A 26770-nucleotide genomic window follows, 5' to 3' on the forward strand; every position below is an offset into this window, starting at 1 on the left:
CCTGAGTCGCTTTCAGAAGGACAGTCTAGAAATTTAATTAATAACAATAATAATAGTGATAATGATCCTAATATTCAAATTTCATTATTTTTAATCCATTTTATAGAGTTGGTAAATCCATTTGTTGACTTTGACCAACGATGGCACTGCTATACTTCTTTATTGAGTGTCACACTTCTGTTTAATTCCCAATAAATAGACTAGCTTGCTAAAAGAAATCCCTTTATTGAAGAATAGAAAAAACAGAAAGCAAGGTGTTTCCTTGCTAGAACTCAAGAACCAGGCTAGCAAGTAAACTATAAGCTTTCTCCAAATCCCCCTCTCCACAATTTGAAATTAGGTGTGCTGAACAAAATACCAGAGACAAACTTTCTTTCCCTTGCAAAAGTGTGTGCAGCAGCTTAGAGACTCCTGAAGCTTTCCTGCAAGACCCGTCAGGTTCCCAAAGTCAAAGCAATAGAACACTCCCAGGAGATATTTGGGTCCTAGGCCTCCAGGACGTGGAAAAATACTACACAAATGAAGCAGGGCAAAAACAGATCAAAGAATTATCCCATTGCAAGACCACGAACATGTGAACAGGGTCTTGACACTGAGCCTTAAACAGGGCAAGATAACAGTCAGAAAGATTTTAGAGAATGATATGGCAACAGAATTGGAAGCTCAGCTTGGCTGAACTCCGTTATGTCATGGTAAAAAAAAAGGCACCTGTATATGACCTTCTGTGACAGCATCTCGTACAAGTCAAAAGAGTGGAAATGCATGGCCCTTGGCTGTTAGTTATCATTGCAGGTGGTGTCACCCAGTGTTTGCTGTGTCCTCCTCAAGCCTTTGATGGTTTTACTCCAAGGGTAGGAAATCTGTAGGTCAGTTTCATCGAGAAAAGACCAGGAGTATCGTCTAAGGAGATTCTGAGTTAATGCAGCTGGAAGGAGGAAGAGCACGTAATGAGCCCTGTTCAGACTTGTTTAGAATTACATGTTGGGGGAAGAGATGTTGTGAACCTGAAGGAAGCCAGGCAAAACAACAGGATTAGTGTTGCGACCCTTCTCAAAGCTGGTGTGGGGAATGGCTCTTGTTCACTTGCGGGGACTGTTGAGTCTTTCACATTTGGCATGGCCTAGAAAGGGGGATTTGAAGTGAGCTTTCCTTCTCATGTAAAACATCTACGGGATTTAGGAGGAAGCCAAAAGAGTTTCAATAAGCCAAGCAAGCTTTCTCAACAGGGATTTGCACACGCTTAATTTAAAGCTACAAACTTTTCAAATTGTCCTCTGAGTAGCATTCACTTTGAATTAAAACTGAACCCCACCCCCCCCAAAAAAAAGAAAACCCTGCCCAGACTATTAGTGGGCGACTCCCTCCACCCTTCTGTCACCCGATTCATGACTTACCCTCTAGAATGGATTAATGAACAAGGCATCCAACAGCCTACGAATCCTGTTCAAAGCAATCAATTTAATACATCTAACAGACGTTGTCCTAATTAAATCAATTTTCAATAAACTAAGTGCAAAGCAGAGCTCCTGGATGACATCGTGAAGAGCATGGAGAGGTCTTGCCCCCCCCTACCCTGGCTACTGGACTACAATTGCCATGAGCCCCTGCCAGCATGCCACTCTGGGAATGTCATTCTGGCTGGCATCATCAAGTCTGCTTAGACATCAGCACTGGTGTGTGGCCCCTAGACTTTGTTTGAGGTCAGCCGAAATCTACAGCACCTACTGGGCCCCTGAACCTCCCTCCCTGGAATCCATGTACCTGAATCTACACCATGGACCTGTTTGATTACTATTCTGTTACTATTACTACTGTCACCATTGTTATATTCCAGTTTACTGGCTAAACTGATGTATAATTCATTATGTTCCACGTAAACCACCCTGAGCCTCTTGATGCGGGTGACAGATAAGAGTGCAAAAGTTGGCTTGAAACTCAACATCAAGAAAACAAAGATCATGGCATCCGGCCCTCTCAGACCTTGGCAAATAGATGGGGAAGAGATGGAGGTAGTGACAGATTTTATTTTCCTGGGCTCCAAGATCACTCCAGATGGGGACTGCAGCAAAGAAATTAAAAGATGCTTGCTCCTGGGGAGGAAAGCTATGGCAAATCTAGACAGCATCCTAAAAAGTAGAGATATCACCCTGTCAACAAAAGTGTGTCTAGTCAAGGTTGCAATGCATGGCTGTGAAAGTCGGACCATAAGGAAGGCTGAGCATCAAAGAACTGAGGCTTTTGAATTCTGGTGCTGGAGAAGACTCTTTGCGAGTCCCTTGGACTGCAAGGCGAACAAACTGGTTAGTCCTGGAGGAGATAAGCACTAACTGCTCCTTAGAAGGCCAGATCCTGAAGATGAAACTCAAATACTTTGGCCACCTCATGAGAAGGAAGGACTCCCTGGAGAAGAGCCTAATGCTGGGAGCGATCGAGGGCAAAAGAAGAAGGGGACGACAGAGAATGAGGTGGCTGGATGGAGTCACTGAAGCAGTCGGTGCAAACTTAAATGAACTCCAGGGAATGGTAGAGGACAGGAAGGCCTGGAGGATCATTGTCCATGGGATTGCGATGGGTTGGACTCAACTTTGCAACTAACAACAACAACAACTGGGGTTTTATATGGACCGATTGTGATCCACCACGAGATGGTTCAGGAGTGGCGGGTAAGATGTCTAATCAATCAATCAATCAATAAAAAAATAAGAGAACTGCTCTGTGATAACATCTCTGTTGGAACTGGCAGTGGCCCAAAATCACCCAGCTGTCCTCATGTGGAGCAGGAGTGGGGAATCAAACCTGGCTCTCAAGATGACAGTCTGCCACTCTTAACCACGACACCAGACTGGCTCTCAAGAAGAGGAAGGGCACCAGAAGATGTGCTTTTCTACCCATCACTGAGAGGACTCCTAATGTTCTTGGACCTCTCAACAGCCTGTTAATGCTCAACTGACTCTTCCCCTTCATTGGCATATTCCCTCCCAGGGCTGTAGTTCTTGGTATGATTTTTACCAATCAGTATGATGGTTTGATCAGAGTGTTGGGTCATGATCTGGTGACCCAGGTCCACGGAAGCTCACTATGTGGCCAATCCCACTCATGCAGCCTAACCTGCCTCATGGGGTTATCATTGCAAGGATAAATAGGACAACAGGAAAATGGTGATGTGACTGCTTTGAGTCTCTATTGTGGGAGAAAAGCAGGGTATAAGTCTCTCCATAAATAAATCAATGATAAATCTTGCTAATGGCACGTCTTACGTTCTGTAGTATTCAAAGAGGAGGAAATATTTACAACCCTTAATGACACTTGGACATGTGCTGGTGGGTCTAAATGGGACAAATGGTAAGGTGACCCATTTGCATCACACATTGAACTTGAGAAAGAACAAAGTATGGAGACATTTTTACCATTGAGAGCAGCTCATCCCTGCTGTTCACACAGCTTGCCTGTTGCGGTGGACCGTTTGTTGTCTGCCGCCATTGTGTTATTTGCTGTTACTTATGTCCTAGCCATTCATTGGGCCTGCATTGTACATGGGGCTTATCGCTCAAAAGCAGAAGAGTCTACAGAATGTATATTTGTTACTCGACTGTTATTTTAAAAGAAAATCCTGTACAACAAAGCTCCAACAGCCATTGTCTGTCTTTCATCCTTTGATGAATGGCTACCAAGGAAAGGCTAGCCAGAGGAATCCTTGCATGAATCAATGCAATACAGTTGTACCCAAGTGTGAAGGGCACTGGCTCAGCGGCAATGTGTCATTTGCATGTAGGATGCTCAGGACTTAATTTGAACCAGAAATCAGACATCTGTCTCCATTGCCAGAGTGGAACCCTTGAGCGATATGGAAAAGTGTAAGCGTGCCTTTGGAGGCTGTGCAAAATGCCTTTCTGTTATCACTGGAATGATGACAGAGAACAAAATACTTAACTGGAAATAGCTAGGGCCTGCAAGTTGAGTGTCCATAAAATTTAGACCTGCCTTTCCAGATGAGAGTCCGCTGCTCTTAACACCATGCTGGCTAAGAGTAGTTCAGTAGTGGAATGGGCTGCCTAGGAAGGTGACAAGCTCCCCCACACTGGCCTTCTTCAAGGAGCAGCTGGACAAGCACTGGTCAGGCTGATCCTGCATTGAGCAGGGTATGTGTGTATGTGTGTGTGTTAGCCTAGCTGGCCTGTATGGCCCCTGCCAACTCCCGAATTCTGTTGAATGGGGAAAGTCCCAGAATTGTTCACACAAGCCAGTGTTTATTCTCGTGCAGTTCAATGTGTACAGTGGCACAGCAGCAGCTGAGTGTGTGTGCCAAAAGCCTATAACAAAGGCCCTTTAATATGCATAACATTTACAGGAGGGGGGGGACATAACTGGAAGAAACCAGTCAGGGGGGTTAGCTTAGGGAGATGCCCAGGGACTCAGGTCCTGAAGAGTAACCTTAAAAATTAGGTGAGCATGTACTTGTGTGCATGTATCAGGTCTGGGCTTGCTTCTTAATGCCGAGGTAGCTGAGATGCGGTGACTTTATGTCATGCAGCATCATAGCTGGGTGGCCCTTTAGTACTCAAAGTGCCCCCCCCCTTTCTACTGTGTCCCTTTCTACTATGTGTGTGCCATTCATTCCTCCAGGAAAATGGGGACATTATTTTTTGCACCAGGGGTGGGCTGCAGTAACTGACAGGCACTCTGTGGGGGAGCGCCTCTCCATACGTGCAACGCATGCACCCAGGCTCCCCCTAGTAAGCAAGCCCTCGTGCTGCCCGCCCTTCATAGTGATGGATGTTTGGCTGCTCCTATAGAATAGCTGGACTCGGATGACCTTTTGCTGTGGTGCGATGATTCCTTCTGAGGTTCTCTGAGTGTCTCAGACAAGGGTCTGCCTTTTGCCTGGTTTGCTGTTGGTCTCCTCTCTTGATGAGAGCCAACTGGGACACTTTTTCCCATTCTCATTCGGCCCCTGGGTTGTTTTGTTTTGTTTCTCCCTCAAGGAAGGCCATTGAGACACAGCGGATTTAACACTTCACAAGAGACATCCGTGGGAGACGGATTCCCCATCAGGAGCAGGAAGACCAGTTGCCTGAAAAACTACTGCTAAACCAACCTGTAAGTTACTACATCCATCCGTAAGGAAGGGTGGTGAGGATTTAAGAGGAAAGGGAGAATGGAGGGAAACAGTCATGAGGAAATGGAGGGGTGGAGGGAGCTTCTCACTACCCAAAAGAGTCTCAAAGCGGACGTGATTGCATATTTCCTCTGTGTAACCCAGTTTGCATTATGGTGAAAATATATTCCCAAGTATTTGAAGCTTTTAACTTGTTCAGTGATGTTACCTCTTACGTTCCATTTAAGAGGCTTCCATGGATTTCCAAAAAACACAATTTTTGACTTCTCAGAGTTCAGAGCAAGGCTGTTTACTTCAAATAAGTCCAGGAATTGAAGCAGTGAGCGTTTTAGGCCAATTTGTGAATGGGACAGCACTACAGCTTCATCTAATATAAAAGCAGTCGGATATGAAGGGAACCAAATTCGGGTCTATGGCCAGCTTTGGGGGATAGGGTCTGGGCAAGGTCATTCATAAAAAGGTTAAATAAGAGGGGAGCCAATATGCATTCTTGTTTTATCCCTCTATTAATTGCTTTTTTGGAGTAAGACTCCCAAGGCAGGTAAGTTTGACTTGGCAACAGGTAGAAGAATAGAGTTTCCTTATAATGAACTTAGCAGTAAATTTAGAAATACCTGCTCTCCAATGAACTTGGGGATCTCACCAAGTTCTTAGTCCCTAGGTGCATATTTCTGTCATGTAACCATCCTGCAACAGCATAGAGCATTGACGCTAGCTAGAACTAATACTCTACCGTCTACTGTGCTGTATGATAGATTTCAACAGATCCCGCATTCAGCTATGCTTTGCCCCTGTGGACAATGCTGTATAGAATCAATCACACGTTTTTTCTCCCGGATCCATTTTATTTCTCAACCTGAGCTAAATGTCTTAACTCGCTGCTTTGTAAAAGAGAACTGCATTCAGATGAATTTAAGATTCAGTTTCTTCTGACATCCCAGAACCCTGATATAATTGAACGAGTTGCAAAGTTTTTATATCTCGCCATGAGAGATTGTGAATGTATTTAGTCCCACTCTGAAGCATGATATCTTCCTTTGTTTACTCTGTATTGCAGGGGATCCTTCTGCATTTTTCTTCCTTATATTGTATTTTTTAAATATGATATTAGAGGCTTTGTTGAGTCTCAAAGTGGCTGACAATCGCCTTTCCTTCCTCTCCCCACAACAGACACCCTGCGAGGGAGGTGAGGCTGAGAAAGCCCAGATATTACTGAAGAAGAAGAGTTGGTTCTTCTATGTCGCTTTTCTCTACCCAAAGTAGTCTCAAAGTGGCTTACAGTCGCCTTCCCTTTCCTCTTCCCACAACAGACACCCTGCGAGGGAGGGGAGGCTGAGAGAACTGTGACTGACCCAAGTCACTGAGCTGGCTGCATGTGAAGAAGTGGGGAATCTAATCTGGTTCCCCAAATTAGAGGCTGCTGCTCTTAACCATCATTATACCAAGCTGGCTCTAATGCCATCAATTCTATCCTCCAAAGTAGCCAGAAAAAAAAAAGTTGAGATCTATTGTAATCTTGGGAGATCTCCAAAGCCCCACCAAGTGACTGGAAATCCTATTTATTTATTTATTTATTTATTCATTCATTCATTCATTTACCGCCCTCCCCGAAGGCTCAGGGCGGTTTACAGAGAAAACTGTAAAAATAACTGTACAAATAACTCGGTATACAATAACATAATAATAACTATAACATTGTGAACAGTAGAACATTGGGGAGAACAATAACTCAACGCTTACTGATGGCCCAGTGGGTTGGGTGAGCCTGCAATGCTGGTTGGAGGAGGCAGGCTGAGGGGGGCCGATTGGAAGCGGTGGTACTGGTCAACCTCAACCAGATGCCTGGAGGAGGAGCTCCCTTTTGCAGGCCCTGCAGAATTGTTTGAGCTCTGTCAGCTCAATATATATGTATATTGATATACATATGTATATATAGTATGCATATATATAGTATGCATATATAAAGTCTCCCTCCCTCCCTCCCTCCCTCCCTCCCTCCACCCAACCCAACCCAACCCAACCCAACCCAACCCAACCCAACCCAACCCACGCACCCATCCATCCATCCATCCATCCATCCATCCATCCATCCATCCATCCATCCATCCATCCATCCATCCATCCATCCATCCATCCATCCATCCATCCATCCATCCATCCATCCATCCATCCATCCATCCATCCATCCATCCATCCATCCATCCATCCATCTATCTATCTATCTATCTATCTATCTATCTATCTATCTATCTATCTATCTATCTATCTATCTATCTATCTATCTATCTATCTATCTATCTATCTATCTATCAGACTGCAGCTGTCCTAGGAGCAGAATGTTTGAAGTCAAGGTGCACAGGAGAAAGGAAAGTCTCCCTGTGGGAGTGGCAGGCAAAAACAGGGCTTGTATTGACCTGACCCTCTTGAGAAGGGTTGTGTTTCGTGGCCTGGGGCTTCCAGTGGGATGCCGGCATTAATTGCCTGCATTGCTTTCGCTGTCGTTTGACACTTTTGCAAGGCAGCTAGCTGGATGAAGCAGTGACATAAACAGCACTGAAGTTAATTGAAAGTAACAGTTCACATTCACTTTGACCTTGACTCTAGGCCAAAGCTACACTTGAGGATGAAAATCCCTCCGCCTGAATGATGTACCTTTGAAGCAGCAGTGCACATCAAAGGCTTTCTTTGCTTCTTGAAAATCAACAGGAGAGTGGCTTTTTTGTGTTTTGTTTTTTGCTGGATCTAAATTCATCGCTTCTCCAGTTGCTTGCTGAGAGAGAGAGAGAAGGAGTGTGTGTGTGTTGTTTCCATGGAATGAGTAAGGTTTTTTTTAAAAAAATTGGTTTTCTCCCTTTTGCTTAAAAAAGCGTTCTGTATTATGAAGAAGGAAGGATTTGGCAGCCTCCAATTTACTGCAGTCTGAAGGCTGTTCTGATGTGTGTGATTTTTGCTTGAGGTGGAACGTGAGCATCTCCCTTGGCTGTTCCGTTTCTGACTGCAGACAGGAGCTCACTTGATGGAATGTTCTGCCGTACAAAAGAAATCCATCTCCACTTGGGGAAAACAACAACAACCCTAGAAGGTAGATTTTCCATCTTCTTTTGGGACTGGAGATGTCCCACTTCTACAACTGACCTCCAGATGGCAGGTGTCAATTTCCCCGGAGAAAATAGCTGGTCTGTGTTGGCAGTGTTTAAATAGGCAGAGAAAGCAAAGCACTGGGATAGCTTAAAGAATAAAATAGTTTTTTTTTTATTCAGAAGAGAAACAACTATGTGTAGAAAGAGAAAGAAAACTAACTAACTAGCTATCTGTGGTCTGCAGTCATTCTTCTGTTCAGCTGCTGTTCTGGAGGCAAGCAGGGAGGAAGTGTGCTCAAGAAAACAGGAAGTCTCCTGCTGAGCCAATCAGGACACTGGAGGAGATAATTTGAAAATCATCAGGAAGTCCCTATCCTATCTATGTTAAATATACATCTCCTCTGATGCCCCCTGCAGGACAGCCTTTATATTCTGCTCAGTTCTGCACACTGCAGACCTTGCATTTTCTGACATTTTGGAGAGTGGATGCTATGAAGCTGTACCATGCTGAGGTCATTACCTCCCAAACCCTGCCCTCTCCATGCTCCAATTCTGAAATCTCCAAGAATTTCCAAACTCGGAGCTACATGCCACAAAGAAGGGCACTAGCCCAGTCTTCATGGTAGCATCCGTCTTTTCATAGAATCATAGAATCCTAGAGTTGGAAGGGGCCATACAGGCCATCTAGTCCAATCCCCTGCTCAATGCAGGATCAGCCCAAAGCATCCTAAAGCAATCCTAAATCCTGTGTGCATGAATATTTTTGCTCCTTTGGGCACAGGAACAATCAGTCATTCAAATCCCTCCCTGCGTGCTGAAGTCCTGTAGCCCAGAGATGGGTTTACCATCTCAATGAGAGCTCGGTGCCCAGACATAAACATGTGTTTCCTTGGCTTTGACCAGTAGTGGCAATGACAACCTCTGTTCAGGATTGTGCTTTAACACAGGATCATGAGAGGTAGGCCATGATGATGTAATCCCCCTGTGGCTGAACGGATTGCCACCCTCCGGGTACATGATAACAGAAGAAAGAGCCTACCCTGGGCTATAGTAAACATTTAAACAATTTAACAATAAATACAAATAGAAATGTCTTATAAACGGCCTCCAGACTTAAACCGTTTTCAAAGGTATTTTCATCAGTGGTTGTTTTTCCAACTTAGTATTTGCTGGTGAAGTCCTTCACTAGGAGCTATTCTTCTTCACAGAATTTAAACAATATATATGTTGGCCTTTGGCTCACAGGTATGGGGAAGTTTAGTGCAGAGACAGCCTTTGTGAAGGACTTCACCAGCAAATACTAAGTTGGAAAAACAACCACTGATAACAACCACTGATGAAAATACCTTTGAAAACGGTTTAAATCTGGAGGCCGTTTATAAGACATTTCTATTTGTATTTATTGTTAAATTGTTCAAATGTTTATTATAGCCTAGGATAGGTTCTTTCTTCTGTTATCATATTCATTTCGAACTGTCCTCTTTTCGTGGTATACCCTCCAAGTACAAACAAGAAACCCACAAGGGGGTTGCACAAGGTGTAGATATGACACAACACACCAGAAATCACTGCTCAAAAATAAAACTCAAAATCAAAACTCTTTTCGATTCAGTCATTCCTGAATTGTTGGGAGAAGCGATGTTTCTGTGAGCTGGGAAGGCTATGTTAAAACCGTGGCGAATTCGGACTGCTGTAAACGGTGAGATTCCTTTATCTGGGCCAGGGGTAGTCAAACTGCGGCCCGCCAGATGTCCACGGACTACAATTCCCCTGAGCCCCCTGCCAGCGAATGCTGGCAGGGGGCTCTTGGGAATTGTAGTCCATGGACATCTGGAGGGCCGCAGTTTGACTACCCCTGATCTGGGCACATATCTAGACCATGTGGTCTGTGGTCACCTGAAGAAGCAAGAACTTGGCGAAACAAAGTTTCATCTGGGTCTTCGTGTGGACGACAGTGCGGCAACTGAGATAAGAAGTTTACAGGGGTTTTGTAAAAGTTACCTGCAATTTGAAAATTATACCTTTGCAAAATCGTTTCTGATTTGGAGTTCATTGTTGGGTCGGCAGTTCTGCCAAAGACCAAGGTTGAAATTTGAGGCAGGATCTTAATTCTGTACTGCAGTCAACCAATGTGCGACTTGATCCCAACTGCCGGATCTAGTCTGTTTATAATGGAACTGACCAACAACACACACAGGTGAGAAGATCTACTGTGCTGCATTGTATCTAAGTTGAGGGATTTCCCTAGTTCAGTTTTGGTTCTTTGTACCATCATGCTGGGCCCGTAATACAGAGCTGAAATGAAGTGTCCTGGTCTCTGAACCCATGGCTTGAACAATTTATCATACAGGGCTTTTTTTTTGCGCAGTAACCTCCAGGTGGAGCAAGGAAATCTCTGGTACTGATTCCGCATGGACAGAGAAAACTAGGCCGGCACCTGTGTGGCTCCACCCCCACCCCAGGCCTGGTGCACATTAGGCACTCTATTGCCTTGCGCCATGGGAACACGGAAATATCCATGTTCCCCGGTCTGCTGCAGGGGCCAACGGGGTCTGCCATGCCACAGTCCTGTGTGGACAGGGGAAGAGCTGGGCCTCCCAGGCTCAGTTCCACCCCCTCCTATGGCAGCCTGGAGGGGACAGAAAATGCCCCACCCACCCAGCTCTGCAATGCTTTGTAGTGCCATGGGGCCAAATGGTGCTGTTTAAAAATATTTGCATAAAGGTGGGATTGCAAATTTGGGCAATTTTTAAAAAGAAAACCGCCATCTCCCTGAGTGGCAGAACCGTTCCACCCCAGCTTCCTCTATGAGAAGGAAGTAATCCATGGTGGACTTGGTCTGCTGCTACCCCACCACAATGCACACTGGTGGTGGCCTGGTGGGTCAGCTGCTGTGCGGAATCGGTATGGAAATTACAACTGCTTTCCAGAATACAAGCATCAATTCTCCCGTGCTCATTCTGCACACATTGGATATTGCACTTTCTCTGCACTCCAGAAACAGATTTTCCCATTTTGCACTGGCAAATCCTGTGGCAAAAGCACATTGAAAGTGCATTATCCAAAGCGTGCAGAAACAGTCCTGAGAAAATGGCAGCTTCAGAGAGTTGACTCAGTTACATCTCATCACTGCTGAGTTTCCTCCCTTCCTCCCTCTCAAATCTCCAGGAATTTCCCAGGCCTGAGTTGGTAACCCAGTCGATAGCAAGGGAGGCAGAGGCTGAGACTGATGGATCAGTGGCTTTCCTAGTGCCAATTATGAGCTAATGTGAGGTCAGGTTTGAACCAGAGCCCTCTCGGCACATGGCCCACCTCAGCCGTGATGCTGCATCAGCTCTCCTCAATCATTCTCTTATAAGCAGCTCTTTCATGAAGCTTTTGCTCTTCCTCTGCAGCGAAATCCTGGGCGGCCGCTGATGCATTACAACATTCGCAAACATTGGCAAGATTTTGTTCTGTTATTAACTCAAGGACCTTTCCGTTTCTGCACATCAAGTTCATGTGTTTGAAAGCTGCCAGCCAGTGGTGTGGGTCAGCGTGCCTACCTTGAGAGTACTTTCTATCTAGTTCCCAATCAGCTTCTTAACTACATTATAACTGTTATACTCCTTTTTGGATTGACAACCCTTTAGTGGCTTGGTGAAAAACCCGGGCCGGATTTTGTCAGGGGCATAATCGGCAACATGTGATAGACCATCGGGTCCTGTTTCCTAGACTGAGTGTCAGGACCAAAAAGTGGGTGGTGGGTTGCGGGCCAGCTTTCCCTAATGGTGGCTCTCCTGCCCAGAGGTGAACTCCCAGGGGCTCGGGATTCAAGGTGGGGACACCTGCACCCTTTGTGTGAGGGAAACCTCTTGGTTTCTCAGAACAGCTGGTTGGGCACTAGGGAAAGTGGAACGCTGGAATAAATGGTACCAAAGTCACAGTTTGCCTAGGGCAGGGGTAGTCAAACTGCGAATGCTGGCAGGGGCTCATGGGAATTGTAGTCCTTGGACATCTGGAGGGCCGCAGTTTGACTACCCCTGGCCTAGGACACTGAAAAACCTTGGGCCAGCTCACTATAAAAAGTAAAGTAGTCGGTCACTGTACCAAAAAGTTGGGGACCCACTGCCCTTGGGAGTTTGCTCAGTAGAAAACAGGTAGGGTTGAGTCCCCAACCCATCCTTGTTGGAATAAATGGGGTCTAAAGGGAAGCCAGAGTGGTCTTGGGATTAAAAGTGACTAATCTGGAGACCTCAGGTTTATTTCCTCACTCCTCCACTTGCAGCCAGTTGGGTGACCTTGGGCTTGTCACCGTTCTCTTAGAGATGCTCTCACAGAGCAGTTCTCTCCCTCTGACCTGTAATGTTCACACCTCTAGTCTGTGCTGGCAGAACTGGCTGCCCTGTCCTAGGCTCTTTTACCCACAGTTTGGAAGGGGTCCCTATCTGAATCCCCAACTGCACATGATTTTGGGGCACAAGGTTAGCGGTCTCCTGAGAGATCATGTCCTAACTGCAAAGATCCCTTGCTGTTCTTCTAAATGGGCTTTGGAGAGGTCAATGGTGTTGGAGATCTCAGCTGCAGGTGTAATTTCCTTACTATTTTATCACTCCATTGTCCCATGAGAGGATCAACATTTATTTACAAAAATGCAGCTTAAACAAATTTACAAACAATATTATTTTTGTTTAAGCGAGCCAAACCTCCCAAAGGAAAGAAGAAATCCTAGCTGAAGTTCATCAGGTCAATTTGACCGAGCAAAGCTACCAGTTAGAGTCTGCAAGGAAAGAAGAAATCCAAGGCTGAAGTTCACCTGGTCAATTTGACCAAGCAAAGCTACCAGTTAGGGGTAGTCAAACTGCGGCCCTCCAGATGTCCATGGACTACAATTCCCAGGAGCCCCTGCCAGCTTTCGCTGGCAGGGGCTCCTGGGAATTGTAGTCCATGGACATCTGGAGGGCCGCAGTTTGACTACCCCTGAGAGTCTGCAAGCTGTGGTCCAATGTTTCATCCTCGAAGAGCATACCACTAGCAGTGCAGTTTCTTTTCCAGTTTGAGAATTTTTTCTCTGCAGTTTCCATAAAAATTCATCTTCATTAATGCTTGGAACGATAGTTTTCTGACTGTAAACAGTTGCATTAATTATACTTATTGAATATACATCACTGGGGTAATGTGCAAGCCCTGAGTCATTAAGCGTTCGGTAAGGATATATAAATCATGAAATGATCAGATTTATGTGTCTACAATGTAAATGCCAAGCTGGTGAATTCAAAGAACAGCACAGGAAGTTCTAGAGGTCAAGAGCTTCTCAGATGGGAAAACATGAAGAAGGGGGTAAGCTAAGCTTGCTAGCTATTTATTTATCTGTCATAATTTTAGCTTGCCTTTCCTCCATGGAGTTCAGAGCTGCATGTAGGGGTCTGCCTTCCTTCCATTTTCTCCTCACAACATCCTTGTAAGGTAGACTAGGCAGAAAGAGTGACTTACTTCATGACTGAGTGATGAAACTTGGTCTCCCCAGTCCTGGTCAGGACTCTAACCATGACCCTGCTGTAACCACCATGGATGTATGAGGTAATATAGAATATAATGTGATATGCTGACAGCCAGAATGGTATAGGAGTTGGAATGTCAAGACTAGGATCAGCGAGATCCAGGTTCTAAGCATCACTCTGCCACAGAAAGTCGCCAGTCCCCAGAAGTGCAGTCATTATGGGGTTTTTCTAACTGCATATTCCATTTTGGTAACTGGTTGCTAATAGATTTTTTCCTGTCATTTCAGACAGACCCGCTTTAGTAACCAGCTGCTAGTGGAATTTATTTACCTGTTCCAACAAACCTCCTTGTGTCAGATTAACAAAGATCGGTTGAACTGCAGTTGGTGGAAACTGCTTTCTTCCAGTGTTCACAGTGGTACACTGTGTAAGATGTCTGTTATGCTTCCTGCAATGCTTCTTTCTTCCCCTGCCTGTCCTTTTTTGCCACATGTGCTTGTAATAATTGATTCCATTGGTGCTGCTATAGCATTATAGTGGTTACATTATAGCACTATAGCGCTCAGCTTAGAATGTTTAAAAAAACCCTCTGAGGCAGCTCATATGGCAAAAAAGGATGAGGGAAAAGAAGTGCTGTTTGAAATGGCCATAGTGCTTCAGAAATGGCTCATTAATAAAAGGAATCACTGTGTGAAACTCCCATCCCTGTATTGCTTTACTTGAAATCAGACCAACAATGAATAACAGCCAGTTTAGAACGGTTATGTGAAAACCCCCACACTCTCTTCACCTGACCCTCCTCATAGAGGGGAGCCATGTTGCTGTGCACCAGAACAGCTAGATTCAGGTCAAGTAGCAGCTCAGAAACCCACCAGAGTTTCAGGGTTTACGTTTTCGAGAATCAAACCCTTGTTGGTCTTTATGGTGTTACTGGACCAGAATCTGTTCTAACTCATAGAGCTGTGGTAAGGATAACATGGAGGAAGGGAGGTCAGCATCGTCAGACATTTCGGTTTTCCATTGTGGAGGAAAGTCGGAGGATAAATCGCTAAACCCATAAAGAAGATTTAGGAAATTATAGTATATCCCTACCAAATATTGCTTCTATTCCAGGTGTCTTGCAAATAATTTCAGAGCCAGATAGTAGTTAAGATGGGTTGCCTCTCATTTGGAGAACTGGGTTTCATTCCTTGCTTCTCCAAATGCAGCCATATGGGTGACTGTGGTCTAGTCACAGTTCTGTTAGAGCTATTCTTGCCGAACAGTTCCGACAGAGCTCTGTCAGCTTCAACTACATCACCGGGTAGGGAAGACAACCTGTAAGCTGCTTAGATACTCTTTCGGGTAGTGACAAGCGGGATATAAAAACAACTCTTCTTCATTGCATCACGTACAATTTATAATCCTGAGATTTTGGGGGAAGGCATGTATGTTTAAGCCATTTAGGTTCTAAAGCAGTGGTCCCCAACCTTTTTATCACCAGGAACCACTCAACGCTGGGGACCACTCACCGGGGACCACTCAACGCCTTTTACTGAGGCCTGGGGGGGGGGGGAGTTAGTTTACTCCTCTACTCTCAACCACTTCCCTAACACTCTCTGATCGTTATGGTAATGTTTAAACATCCCTTCAAAATAAGATACAGACATGCCACAACAATGAAGTGTGTTGTAAAGGGCTGGGGGGGGGGAGAAGGCGTCCTTCGGGGCCCACCTCCAATTAGTCGAAGGACCACATGTGGTCCGCGGCCCACAGGTTGGGGATCGCTATTCTAGAGCACATGATGAGAAACTGACACCAAAAAGGTCATTTTCAGGCTAAGAAGACAGAAGAGTTCTTGCAGCCTGCATGATTTGTGGGTTTAGCCCTGGTTATTCTGCGTGGCTATCCTTCCGTGGATGTTTCTTGGAAAGGCAGACTGCAAATATTTTTATTTAGTAATTATTAGAAGCCAAACTTCCATCCATCATTCCTGGCCTTTAAAAAAAAAATCTGTACCCTCATGAAGAAGTTGCAATTTATTGGAAAACCGGAGATTATCTGGAACACACTTAACCTGGAAGGGAGTCCCATTAAAAGAGACATGATTTATTTTTGAGTTCAGATAGGTGATGCACATTGCAGGGACCCAACAGCGCCATCCTAAGGGCTGCAGGGCAAATCAGTTTGTGGGGGGAAAGCCCATCTGCACACATATTTAAATATCCCAGATTTGGGTAGCCGGGAGTGGGCGAACTCACTGCGGTTCAAATCATAATTGGGTCAGTTCTGAGCAGCCTCCGGGAGCATTTGAAAGACAACAGCCCTTTTTTATCACAAGTTCAGAAATGGCCCTGATCGGTTCACACGGCGCTGCTTGAGAATTGTAGGGGACGAGGCAGGATGCTGCCTAGGCAACTGTGCCTCACTCCCTTTCCTTCCGTGGACACTGCACGTCCCGAGGCCTTATCACGCATTACCAGCTTGGGTCCTTTTATAGCCGCAGTGGAAGAAGAGGCGGCAGGAGTTCTCGGTGGCATGTACGGTTAACGCTGACAAAACCTCCCAGTCAATTTTTGGCAGTGAGAACACCAAAGACTGACTGATCTTATTTATTTATGTTATGTAGGGTCTGCTTTTCTCACAGGGACTCCCAGCAGGTTACACCTAGTGAGTCAGCACAATGGACAAAATGAGACATCCCACAATGAGAATCATAGAGGAGGAAGGGACCTCCAGGGTTATCTAGTCCAACCCCCTGCAAAATGCAGGAAATTCACAACTTCCAGCCCACCCACAGTGATCCCAATTCCATGTGCCCATATGATGCCCCCTCCCAAGAATCCCTGAGCTGTCTAGCCTGAAGGAAATTTACCTCCTGACCCCAAAGTGGTGATGGGCATTTCCCTGGGCATGCAAGAAAGAGCCACAAGAGCCAGGCTTAGACACAATCCCTTGTGCCCAACCACTCGCAATCCACCTAAGTTCACAGAATCAGCCTCTCTGTCAGATGGCTAGCTAGACTCTGCTTTCAAACTTCCGAGGAAGGAGAACCCACCACCTCCCAAGGAAGCCTGTTCCACTGAAGAACCGCTCTAACTGTCACAAACTTCTTCCGGATGTTTAGATGGAATTTCTTTGGAATTAATTTCATCCCATTGGTTCTGGTCTGTCCCTCTGGGGCAAGAGAGAACAATTCTGCTCCATCCTCCATATGGCAGCCTTTTAAATACTTGAAGATGGTTATCAGATCCCCTCTCTGTCGTCTCCTCTCCAGGCTAAACAGACCAAACTCCCCCAACCTTTCTTCATACGTCTTAGTCTCCAAACCCCTCACCATTTTCATGGCCCTCCTCTGGAAGTACTCTAGTTTGTCTACATCAGGGGTAGTCAAACTGCGGCCCTCCAGATGTCCATGAACTACAATTCCCAGGAGCCCCCTGCCAGCATTCGCTGGCAGGGGGCTCCTGGGAATTGTAGTCCATGGACATCTGGAGGGCCGCAGTTTGACTACCCCCCCTCTTCAATTGTAGTGCATGGAAAACCAGAAGCAGAGCACAAGTATTAACACGACACATGACACAGTACAGAAATTCAACCTCCCCTGACCAGAGTAACCCCTCTGGGGCTCCGGAGTGACCCCGGGGTTACAAGTAACGGTAGCTGGAATGGCTGCCAGAGGGCTTTTGGGGCAAGAGGCATTCAGAAGTGGTTTTCCATGGCCTGTCTCCACATCACAACCCCGGTATTCTTCGGAGGTCTCCCATCCAAATAACCAACCAGGACCAACCCTGCTTAAGCTTCCAAGATCTGATGAGATTGTGCTAGTCTTGGCTATGTGGGTTAGAATGCAGTCTTATTACCTGTGCAGGGAGGGTGGCATAGCAGGACTAAAAGAAAGGAAGAAAGATCGGCCCACCAGCCTTGGGCTGCAGAAACAAGCCACTTTAAGGCACCGGGCAGACTCCAGACACGACCCACAGCCACATGGCAGTGGCTTCCCTACAGCCTCTTCCCTTACCACCTCAAGAGACACATTCAGAGGGCCCCGGGTGGGACTCGTGAATCAGCCCATTATTAAAAGTAATGTGGGAGAAACTGGGATTTGCCCAGTTGGATTACGAGCATCCCTACAGAGCAGAGTCAAAGGCCGGTGTATAAATGATTTAATAGAGGTTTAGGAAGTATCCATTTGGATTACCATTTTTCTTACAAGGGAGAGGACAACCACTGAGGAAAATGATCCTTTGAAAACGGGTTATATCTAGAAACCATCCTGGTTGGGTCCTACAATAAAAGCAACATGGAACAAAGAGACTTTTCTTTATTCTGTATAAATTTTGAAAATATTGTTAGGGGTAGGGTTCTCTCTCTCTCTCTCTCTCTCTGATTGGAGATCCCCTCTGGCAACAAGCAGGGGATCGGGGATGGGGCGGCCAACTTCAGGCTGAGAAACTCCTGGAAATTTGGGAGTGAAACCTGGGGAGGGCAGGCATCTGTTAAGGGGGGGTGGCGTAGAGGTTAAGAGCGGTGGACTCTAATCTCGAGGACTGAGGTTGATTCCCCACCCCTCCAAGCATAGCCAGCTGGGTTACCATGGGCCAGTCACAGTTCTCTCAGGGCTGTCCTCACAGAGCAGTTCAGTCAGAACTTCCTCCGTCTCACCTAACCCACAGGGTGTCTGTTGTGGGGAGAGGAAAGGGAAAGCCACCTTTGGGCAGTGAAAAGTGAGCTATAAAAATAGCTCTCTTCCTCTTCCTCTTCCTCTTCCTCTTCCTCTTCCTCTTCCTCTTCCTCTTCCTCCTCAACAGGGTACAATTCCAATAGAATCCACGGACCAAAGCATCCATTTTCTCCAAGGAAACTAGTCTGGAGATGAGCTGTAATTCCAGAGGATCCCCAGGCCCCACCTGGAGGCTGGCATCCCTAGGGTTGACCTGTGGAGGAACTGCTCCCATCTTCCTGCGGGCGAAGCACGAGTCCTCCCTTCAGATTAGGCTGAGGCGAAATGGCACGGCAGCACGGGTATCTTCTGCCCCCATTGCCGTTAGGAGGGAAATATTAATAGGACGTCGGTCCGATCACAAAAGCATTGCGTACTCAGATATATTTCTTTGTTTGTATCGATCACTTTGCCTTTCCATTAAAGCAGCGAACAAAGCCAACACTGCTTAGAAGAACGGTGCTAAATCAATACCGGGAAGGCGAAGACAAACGAAGGCTCTCTTGACAACTTGTCATCAGGAAGAAAATGATAGAAAATGGAGGGCGGCCTCCCCCCCCCCCCCCGGGACATTAAAGACACAGGACGGCAAATGGAGACCCATCCACAGCCTTGTCTTTTGTCCCTGCCTGTTGAGGTTCTTTTATGGATGCCGGTGTTGCTGGGCGGCCCCGTTTCTGCCTGCCGCCCTGTTCTTACAAAGCGCATCGATCCCCAGCCCTCGTTGCATCTGCCTCCATCCTGGATTTCCCTGGCTTTAATTGACTTCTGCAACTTATATTTCCCCGGTGAAAGTCGAAAATAACGTTGCGGTCTGCGATTAAGGAGACTAAGCCCCTGCCTCTTAAAAGTGGAAAATAATATTAGGCAGGTTTTCCCCAGTAATGGGAATCAGAAGCAAAAGGTTGAGTTTTTGTATGAAACTTTTGTCTTCAGAACGGCAGGGTTTCTCTTTTCCCTCCTGGGGTTGCCGACCTCCAGCTGCTGGGATGAGAATTGAACTCCAGGCAACACAGATTGTTTCCCCTGGAGAAAATGGCTGATTTGGGGGGTCGACTCCTGCCCTGTGGGTCATCCCTCCTTTCCCCAAGCCCCCCTCTCCTTAGGCTCCGCTCCCAAATCTCCAGGTACATCCCAACCCCAAGCTGGCGACCATGTTCCCCACTAAGTTACTGCTGTTATTAATTCCTGATGATGCTTCTCGAAAGAGAAAGGAAAGTCTTGTAGGGCAAAGGGTTCTTTTTGCAGATCCTTCCATGTCCAGTGGTGGCAGGAGATCCCCTGGAATTAAAACAGGAGATCCATTCACCTGGAGAAAATGAACACTTTGGAAAGTAGCTTTTACGGCAAGAGTGACCAAACAGCTGCTCTTAACCACTGTACCACACTGGCTGCCCTTCTTCTCGTTTCAAGGAAACTCCCCGTTCATGTAGCAAAAATGAGGAATTGCACTGGATTTAGCTTGGGGTCGTGGTTAAGAGCACTGGCTTCTAATCTGAAGAACCAGGTTTAGTTCCCCATGCCTCCTCCCCATGCAGCCAGCTGGGTGACCTTGGGCTAGTCCCAGTCCTGTTTGAGCTGTTCTGTCAGAGCTCTCCCAACCCCATCTACCTCACAGGGTGTCTGTTGTGGAGAGAGGAAGGGTAGGAGTTTGTAAGTCACTTTGAGAGTCCTTTGGGTAGTAAAATGCAGGGTGCACAAAATCCGCTCTTCTTCACTTCTCTTCTTCATTGTCACCATACAAATAAGGGAGAGAGGAAAAGGGGGAGGAGGTTTGCAGGTCAGCCACTGCACGCATATGAAATATATTCCCTGTCCAGATAGGCTTCAGTCTCCAGAATGAAGGGAACCATCACCCCAGACAACCTTTCTAAAGATGCTGAGGCCTTAGGCTTAAGTACCTGGATGTCACAACAAATAAAGGGCTCCGGATAGTTGGCTCGTGATGGAAAATAACACAGCCAGTGATGAAAGCAGAAAGAAAGGCTGGGAAGGAGGGTCAGTAAGATCAGGTTAAGTGGCTCTGAAAACACAGGTCGCCTCCCCAGAGTTTCGCTCCCTTTAAACTTGTTCTTTTTCTTCAAACGAGGACTGAGTCTGAAGGAAGCCCTACCAGGCTGGAGAGGCTGCAACCGTTCCTCAGCAACCACGGAAGAATATGCTCGAAAGATGCTCCTGGTCTTTCGAATATGCTCGAAAGATGCTCCATATACCACGTTCTGCTTATGTCCTGAGCATCCGCTTGGCATAGATCAGGCTGCTTGTTTAGATCAATGCCATTTTAAGCAGCTTGACGGGCAATTGTTGCAGGGTCCACCACTTTCTGTTCCTTGCAATCACTATCACCCGTGCCATTTTAGTGATGTGCCCACTTCAGTGTTGAAGGCATGTTGGGGTGATGATGGGGTGAGGGGTGAGACAAATCTCTTTAACTTGTTGCTCAGTAAGGAGAAACTTGCCTTCCAGAACTGTTTTCTTAATCAGAAGGCCCAGCTTGTGGGGAAGTTTGAACTTGGCTCTCTTGTTTTGGGGCAAAACCTCTATGGTAGGAGCTAATTCTAGCTCTGAGTTTTTGCCCAAATACCTGAGCATTGTCCCGATGCAGAAAGAAGTCGTGTGACCTGCTCCAGTCTGTATGCACAGCCATGCTTTGAATTGGGATCCACAACCTTTTTGAGGCTGCAGGTAACAGGCAGGAACTGGCTTGCGAACTAAAGGCATGATGAATTTTAGGCCAGTTCGTGGCAGGCCAACCGAACAAACTTTTCACAAACTTTTAAGTGGTTCGTGGTGGTTCATGGAGGTTTGCAGTTGTTCGTTAAAGGATATATTTCCAGTCTCCACTCAATCAGAATGTTTACCAAACTTCAAAGCAACAGGTTCCCCGTGTCTTTGGTGTGTGTAGCTTGGAGGGTGTCCATTCTATTTTGACCCTGTGTCTGACAATTCCTTCAAAACATTTTCCTGGAGGCATTTAGATGGGAGACTTCCAAGGGTGATAGTTCCCCCAAGGAACTCTAGGGGTCATTATGCAGAACTGGGCAATAGCAAACCACCTCAGAACATCCTTTGCTTGGCTGCTGGAAAATCCTCAGATCTCCTGACTATGCTGCACACGTCATCATCCGATACCAGCATGATTCCTTCATTCTGCAGCTTCTCTGACCAAGATGTTTCATCAGATTTAGTTGGAATTGCAATCAGCAGGTAATTCAGTGGCCTTGGAGGACTGTTCTTAAGATGTTTAAGCAGCTAAGCTGCACCTGTGTACACCCTAATCAGTGGTCAGCGCTGGGATTGCAGCCATGAGCCGCGGGAAAATCCCAAGCACATGCCTGGGAGCTTTTTTTGTTTAAGTTGGGCTCCTACCCACTACCTTCGTCTTCAGGAAGAGCAGCACAGTATGTGCCTTAGCTCAGGCAAGGAGCAGCAGTCATTAGGCTCAGTTCTCTCCATCTCCTAACATGCAGGATGTAGTCTGCCTGCTGCCTAGCCATAGGGATTTGAAATGTGCTTCTTTTGTAACTATGTTTTTGTACTCTGCTTCAGCAAAGAGACTGAAGCAGGTGTATATGACATATATTTGTAAATATCTTTCCAGTAAAGATTGCTCTCTTTTTTAAACCTCAAAGTGCTGTGCATCTGGATCTGTGCGTCATCCACAAATGTAACTAGTAGCTGCATACTTTCAAAATGCTCTGTTTCTCTGCAGCTCTATTTCTCTAGAAAGACTCAGGATCAAGCCAAGGCCTAAAGTCCCAACAGTTTTTCCTGGGACAGTGAAAATACCTAGAAAATACCTTCAGGCACAGATCTGTACCACTTGATGTACCAAGCCTGCAAACCATGATAGGAGGGGGATTAATCCTTTCCTTTCTTGCCCAGGACTGCAAACACGGAAGAGGGGGTTCTAGAGTTAAACCACCATGGCTTACTTCTAAGTAAACTTCCCTAGGATGGCATGGGAGATGCTGGACATAGCTGGTGTTTATTCAGACGCACTGTGAACTCAGGCCATCTGGACTGGAACACCATTCCTATATACTGCCCGGTATCAAGAAGATGGAGCAGAATAGAGGAATTGCTGGAATTACACCCTGCAGCCAGCCTTGTGCAGTTGCTAATCTATAGAATTTAAGACGTGCTTTGAAAATATCCCTACCCTTTTGTATTTTGTAAACAAGCCTGCTGTTAACAAACATATCAATATTAATGATTTTCCCCCCACAGTGAAGAGGAATAATTAATGCTCTAGCCAGAATTCATTTTGCACAGAACTCGCTTTTCGGTCTCGATGGAATGTTTGCGGAAGCCGTGGCCTGATTGGTGCTTAACGGGTTTATGGACTTCGCTGATGACCTGGGGGAAAGAATTTGCCACCCCCCCCCAAAAAAAAACAGCTCTTTTTGACAGGCTGTCCCATTGGCTTGTTGTTTGGGGGTTTGCCCTGTTCACCTGCCCCGTGCTCCAGTCCTGCCGCCCTACAGGCTTTGATTAAAGCAGGGGTAGTCAAACTGTGGCCCTCCAGATGTCCATGGACTACAATTCCCAGAAGTCCCTGCCAGCGAATGCTGGCAGGGGCTTCTGGGAATTGTAGTTCATGGACATCTGGAGGGCCGCAGTTTGACTACCCCTGGATTAAAGCAACAAGAACCATGTGCTTTACATAATTGCCCATCCTGCCCTCTCGGTGGGTACAAAACGCCAACCGTTGTCCGGTGCCCGAGGCTAGAAATTTCCTCTGACTGCTGGAAACTGATTGTTCACTTGCGATTAATATTAATGAGTCTGGCTTTAGCTTGGTCAAATGTCACCAGCCGTCTCTCAAAACAGAATCCCAGCGCTGGGGTTTGTTTTTAAATGAATGACCATTCAAAGGAAAAGGGTGTCTGTATCACCCAGGCTTGGCCATTCACTACTGGGAAAGCCACTCATTGTCTGTCCGATAGACAGGAGGGGCCTTAATGAAGGGAAAGCTGTGCCGATGCTTTGATGTTGTCCAAGGGTTGCGTTTAGTGGCTTTGAGTGATTGGCTCCTTCCCAGCTACCCCTAGGAAAGGCTCACATGTCAACCCAGATAGATTTGGTATTCTCTGATAGACTGCCCCTCACTACCATTTAGGTCTGATTTAGATTTATCGCTCACAGCCCTTTCTGTGCTTACCAAGTACATTTTTAGCCCACTCAGGCCTGGCCTTGTGGGGCCTGTCACACCAGAGCCAGTTTAAGGATTTGCAGGGCCTTAGCAAAGCCCAATTGGTGCTTTCACTTGTGCTCAACCAGGGCCTATTCTGCACACAATAGATAATGCACTTTCAATGCACTTTAGAAGGAGATTTTCCTGTTCCGCACAGCTACCAAAGCACAGTGAAAGTGCATTATCCTATGTGTGCGGAATGGGCCAAGGAAAGTGCAGGTGCCCCCTCCCAGGGACAGTAGGAACTTCGGAAGCAACTGACAACTTCGCTTTGCTGGAAACAGCAAACCTTGGCAGGACATGCAAGCACAATGCCCCAATATCTGAGGTGACCTTCTCAGTTACGCAGCTTGTGGTCTGTGCACATGCTCAATGAGCGAGGCACATCCTCAGATAGTAACAGAGCATGCATATTGCCCTTTCTTTGTTGTTGCAGTCCATGAGAATAAGTATGAAGACCACTTGACAATCACAGTGTGAAGGCCTCGTAACCCCACAGCCCTGCAGGGACCCTAGAACCCCACCCCCCTGCCGCCCTCCCTCCCTTGGCTAATGGAAGCTGGCCTTCCCGTCTTTGCTGCATTACATCTGGATTGCCTTTCCCTTAGCAAACTGACACCTGGGAGTGGGCCCAATTTGCATAATAAGGTACCCGAGGCACAAAGGGCCAGGGACACCTTTTTGGGGAAAGGCTGCTGCTGCGGCTGGCGAGCTACCTGGCCTGAATGCCTCTGCCCAAATGGCAGTCACTTTCTCTTGCGCATTCATCTTTAGCATTTTAACATTCTTCTTCGACTGTTGCTACTCACTGAAGGCAGGGGGGGGAAGGGGCTTAAGAAAGGGGGGGAGGAATTAACAGCCTAATTTTAACTGATTATTCTATTAAGCGGGAAATTATATTGACTCGGGTGATGCGCTGAGACTATTTACTAGAGATAAAGACGTTCCCCTGGCAAAATAATGGCAAATCCTTTAACTGTTGCATAAGTTGCATGAAATTCATTGACTGCATAAACCTCAGCTGTTCTGTTAGCGCTGAGTAGTATTCAACGGGGGAATGCCGCAAATTAAAAATCTGATTAATTTTCGTCTAAGGGCCAAACTGGGAAATGTGTGGTTGGAACTTAATGTTGTTGTTGTTGTTTTTTAAAGGGAATTGCTGTTCCAGCAAAAGCGCCAGTGCTGGGGGAGGGGAGTCTCGCCTCCCTGCCTTTTTTGCTGAGGCAGATCATCCCTTGCAGGATGTTAGCGTTGCCAGCTCTGGGTTGGGAAATACCTGGGGACTTTGGGGGAGGAGCCAAGAGTGGGCGGGATTTGAGGCCGGGAGGGACCTCAGTGGAGTACAAGGCTATGGAGTCCATCCTCCAAAACAGCCTCTTTCTCCAGGGGAACTGATCTCTGTTTCCTGGAGAGGAGCGATAATTCCAGGGGATCCCCAGGTCCCACCTGGAGACTGGCATTCCTATATGGTCCCAATCCAAATGGGAGATCTTAGCCTTTAATTAGTTTTTTAAAGAAAAGAATTCTTAGTGTTTAGACAACTATGAAGCAGCCATCAATGCCGGGTGCAGGGCCTTTACTGCAGTAGCTCCGGGGCTGTGGAATGAGCTCCTCAGTGAGGTTTGGGGTTCTTTCTCTTCATTAGAAAAGTCGTGAAACTCACCTTCTGCAAAAGACATGGCCGCTGAGTTTGACTGAGGTCTTTCTGCCATTGTGAAACTTATGATTAGAGTTGCCACCTCTGGACAAATAGATGGAGATTTGGGGAGCAGAGTGTGAGGAAGGCAGGGCTTGGAGAGGGGAAAGGAAGGGAGCAGTTTTGGCGGGGTATAATGCCACATATAATCCCTGGAGAAGAGCCTAATGCTGGGAGCGATCGAGGGCAAAAGAAGAAGGGGACGACAGAGAATGAGGTGGCTGGATGGAGTCACTGAAGCAGTAGGTGCAAACTTAAATGGACTCCGGGGAATGGTAGAGGACAGGAAGGCCTGGAGGATCATTGTCCATGGGGTCGCGATGGGTCGACTTCGCACATAACAACAACAACAATGCCACAAAGTCCACCTCCAATGTGACCATTTTCTTAAGGTTGCTGGCTCTGGGTTGGGACACACGTGGAATCTTTGGGGATTTAGCTGGGAGTGGGAAGGAACCTCAGTGGGGTATAATGCAATGGGGCCCAAAGCAGCATTTTCTCCTTTTGGAGATGAGCTATAATTCCAGGAGGCCCCACCCAGGGACAGGCATCCCTGCATTTTCTCCAGGGAGGGACTGATTGTGTCATCAATGGTCACAGTGGGAGGTCGCCAGGTCCTGCTTGGTGGCTGACATCCCTATTGCCCTGACCAGCTGGCCCGCAGGAGTCTGCTGTGATGTTGCATTTCTCTGGTAAGATGGCTCCTTCAGCACCATGATGGCTGCTACTAAGGCCTAGTGTGGCAAGCTGGCTGGCCAGCAAGACAACAAAGACAAAAAGAGTGCTTCCCTTTCATAGCATCCTCCTGCTGCTGGGGATTGCCTTTGCATCCAGGTAGTCCCCAGGTGGGACCTGGGGAACCCCTGGTTCTACAGCTCATCTCCAGATGACAGAGATCAGACCCCCTGGAGAAAAGGACTGCCTTGGAAGAGGGACTCCAAGGCATTCTACTCCACTGAGGTCCTTCCCTGCCCCAAATCCTGCTCACTCCTGGCTCCACCCCCAAAGGGTTCAAGTATTCCCCAACCCAGAGCTGGCAACCCAAGTTGCATGCAGGGAAGGAATGGCCAACAATACGCCTGGAAGTCTCACACTTCCAACCTCTAACCCAGGGGTAGTCAACCTGCGGTCCTCCAGATGTCCATGGACTACAATTCGTCTTTGCTGGATGGTCAGGGTAGTCAACCTACGGCCCTCCAGATGTCCATGGACTACAATTCCCAGGAGCCCCCTGCCAGCATTCGCTGGCAGGGGGCTCCTGGGAATTGTAGTCCATGGACATCTGGAGGACCGCAGGTTGACTACCCCTGCTCTAACCCTCATTCTGGGTCCAAGTCCAAGATGCACAGGACTGTCCTAAGCAGAGTTACCCCCTTGTGAATGCATTAAAGGCAGCGGGCTTCAGGCTTGCCAAGTCTGGTTTGGGGGATTCTTGGAATCTTCAAGAGTGGACAGAGTTTTTTTGGGGGGAAGTGGGGTATAAATCCCTAGAGTCCGCC

General features: G+C 46.8%; 1 protein-coding gene across 1 annotated transcript in view; it reads left to right on the plus strand.

Moving 5' to 3' along the window:
• The first annotated feature begins 4843 nt into the window (after window positions 1–4843).
• PHYHIPL (phytanoyl-CoA 2-hydroxylase interacting protein like) overlaps window positions 4844–26770 on the plus strand; it is a 105878-nt gene continuing 83951 nt past the window's right edge. The window contains exon 1 of the mRNA XM_077350651.1: window positions 4844–5097. The gene's annotated coding sequence lies outside the window, so the exon portion shown is untranslated. The remainder of the gene's footprint in view (window positions 5098–26770) is intronic.

Source organism: Paroedura picta, chromosome 8 (assembly GCF_049243985.1).
Source record: "Paroedura picta isolate Pp20150507F chromosome 8, Ppicta_v3.0, whole genome shotgun sequence".
Lineage (NCBI taxonomy): Eukaryota > Metazoa > Chordata > Lepidosauria > Squamata > Gekkonidae > Paroedura > Paroedura picta.